The sequence below is a fragment of the Nyctibius grandis genome, chromosome 23, assembly GCF_013368605.1.
Source record: "Nyctibius grandis isolate bNycGra1 chromosome 23, bNycGra1.pri, whole genome shotgun sequence".
NCBI lineage: Eukaryota > Metazoa > Chordata > Aves > Nyctibiiformes > Nyctibiidae > Nyctibius > Nyctibius grandis.
In genome coordinates, this window is record NC_090680.1 from 6453541 (window position 1) to 6457034 (window position 3494).

Here is a 3494-nt window from a genome sequence, read left to right on the forward strand (position 1 = left end):
CTCCCTTTTGTAAAAACTACTTCAATTTAATTAGAAACCAAAAGGTAAATCAACAAACAGCACAGTTCTTGTTGGCTCTGGGTCCAAATTCTACTTACTACTTCTACAATGTGTTGGCTTGGTCCTTACAGAAGAAAATCTGTATCTTACAACGGCCTTTTAAATTTCTCAGCTGAAATGTCTTTATTATAAATCGTAATTAGACAAAATATTCTGTTTTCATATGAGAAAATGAAAAAAAAGATGCTTGAAGAAACAGGCTAGGAAAGAAATCCTTTATAAATATGTAACATAGGTCCTATTTGCGTCACCCCCAGCCTGTGATAGGAAGCACGTTCGCTTTTGGAGGCAGATGGGTGTTGCCAGAATAGCAGCTGGAGTGGTTCAGTCAGCACCCTGCTCTGAACTGACTTCGGGCTGCACCTTTCTCTCTGTCTCTCTGTCCTTTGGCTTCATGGGGAGCTTGAAAGAGGAGTCTCTTGACCTAAGCATTAAGAGCTTGGTTTCTAAACTTAGGCTATAAGTAAATATAAACCCTCTCCCTTCTCCATTGTTTTATTTTTATTGTTATTCGGTACAAAAAGGTTGAAAGCAATGTCAAAGGGAGAAGAGTTTCTGGATGTTGAAGTGAGGAGTAAGGGAAGAGGAGAGTACCTTGACAGAAGGAAGTGGATGGTCGCTTGAGCGTAACTGGTATGTGAAGTGCAAGCAGCTCTTCCCATTTTGTGACTCTGAGCAAAGTGGTAGTGCCCACTGTAGTGTGTTCTTGTCTAATGAATGGGAATAGTTACACTGACTCATCCCATTCTCTCCTGTGTGGGGAAAAAAGCCTGGGAAATTTAGACAGGTAATTTTTAAAAACCACATTTCTTTATTCTGTTCTCTGAACAAATATATTTGCATGTTTTGCCACCTCTGGTTTTAATAAAATAAGAAGACCATGGGGAATTTAAAATAATCTGGTTTAAGAAGTGTGGTCAGATTTACCTCCCGCTTTCACTTTTTTCCTGAGAATGACTGTGGTGTGTTTTGAGAACTTCCAAGTTGCTCCAAAGGTCATGGGCATGATCAAATGCAATAGCTGAACATTTAGGGACAGCATCTCTGAACACTGGGCATCGTACATGAGACACTGTGAATGTCTTCACAGAAGGCTTTCAGTGGTCCTGAAAAGTTCTGTGTGCTCTTAGAAATCCGTGCTCTCTCTATGAAGCAGGAAATAAGTGTTCTCTAGCATTGATAAGTCTCCAATAAGAGCAGTCACATCAGATACAAGGCTGGAGTTCATCACCACTGCTCCAGAAAAGGCAGAGGAGGTCATTAAAAGTTATCTAGGAATGGTAATTATTATTTTTTTTGGACAGGAAGTTTATGTTTCTATGGCCATCCATTTTTTATTTGTAAATAAAATATATAAAACCTGCCTTTGTCAGTTCCTTCAATTTCAATGAAGAAAGAGTATTTTACAGTGTGGTTTAGGAAGGATGGTATTTGATTTTGTTGTAAAACACAGCGAAGCATTTTGAGGATGGCTCCTTAAATGAGTGGTAATATTTTCTAGTCTTTGATTTTTTTCCCCCACAAACAAAAATATTACCTAAAGTACATTCTGTTTAATTTTGAACAAAGCTCTTTTAAAAAACTAATAAATATATTGTCTCCATATTATACCAAAAAACAAGCAAAAAATTCAAGAAAAATGTAAAGTGTTGAATTGGAAAAGTGTTCACTTTTTACTAATTAAATTAAACATCCTGTATCTAAGTATTTCAGATATTAATAAATGCCGTTATAGCCAACACTGAGCATGTCTCACGTAACATAAAACATTTTCAGCACACCCCCCCCCCCCCCCCCCCAGGAAAATTATACATTTTATGGCTTTTTTTTTTTCATTCAGGGAATCCTAATTTCAAAAATGGAACAAAGCAAAACGACCTTTTTCAGGTTACATGCTTAATTGTTACAGGAACAATAGTTCAGCTCTTATCTACACGTGGAATATATTGATCTTAATAATGTAGTGAACTTTGGTATTCTTTGTGATACGTGGGCTTTAAAGATCGTGAAGTTTCTTCTTGTTAACACTTTGGAAACACTGCTTTGATAAAGCAAATGGATCGGGGGAGGACTGAATCATCAGTACAAAGGTATGAAATATGAGCAGCAGAGAGTGTAATGGGTGGAAAAGTCCTATTTTCCAGATCTCTTTCCTATATTTTTAAAGGTGAAGAGATGATTTTTTTTTTTTTGCATTGAAAGTGCACAAATTATTTCTAAATATTTTCTCTTATCAAAGAAGCCTCTGGAAACATGCCCCTCCTCCTCCTCGAAATATTTAGAATTAAAAACATGTATCATATTCAGCTTTTTCCACCTCCATTTCAGTGTGAATAACCCCTGCTTATTGCTAGTTGGACTTGTTATTACACTCCTCCAAGCAGAGACAAAGCTCTAAGCAAAGACAAATGCTACCAAAATCAAACTGCTATGACTTTTTTCTTGTCGCAGCAGAAATCACCATTTGGAAGCCTTGCTTTTCAAGACACTAAAGAAAAAGGTGTCTTTTCAGAGGCATCTCTTAACTCCAGGAAATAACTAACTACAGTTGTGCTTTAGCTAGCTCTGTATAGGTACTTCTGTCATATGTACTAGCATGTGTAGCTTCACTTATAAATGAAGAAAGGCAGCAGAAATCTCAAATGTCCTGGAGTAACAGAAGGTCCAGTTCCAGCAGCTCTGTGAGAGGCACCTCAGGAGTCCATTCTTGCAGCTGCAATAGAGAAACTCAGGAAATCAGCTTCAGACTCATGTTTTTCTCTCTTAGATGGACAACCTCCAAACGCAAGGCGGGGGGGTAGTCAATGAATGCCTGCAAGGATAGTCTTAGCAGGGCAACGGCTATTCCGAGGATGAAGAGGCTGTCTGAGGGTGGCAGCGTCTGACAAGTCCGGGGGAGTTTTATGGCCAATTTTTCATCCCAGCACCGCCAGCTTACGAGGGCCAAAGCTTGCGTTTCCAAACCAACCCTCTGTTGCCGTGCTCTACCCGAACCATCGTTCACTGTTGTTTCGGCCACGTCTCACCCGCTTCGGCAGCGGCTGGACGAGCTGGACGGCTGAGGGCCGGGAGAAGGGACATGCCTCAGGGGTGCACACCAGCCAGAGGACCGGCTGTTGCATTCTGGGACACGAATTTGAAAGGTTTTGCTCCAAAATTTATTTATTTAGTAAATACCGGCTAAACCCCACCCCTGCCGGGGTGGCCGAGAGAGTGAGGTGACAAGCACGGGGAGGGGGGCAGCGGGGGCCGGGCCGGGCCGGGCCGGGCCGCCACAAGCGCCAACGCGGCGCCACGCGCGCCCCGACACCCACCAACGCGCGAGGGCGGGCCCGGGCGTGCGGCGGCGCGCGCGTGACGCATAGGCGCGAGGCAGGAGGCGGGGCCCTGGGCGGAGCATGCGCGCTGTGGCGCTGGCCCGGCCGGCGGCCTGA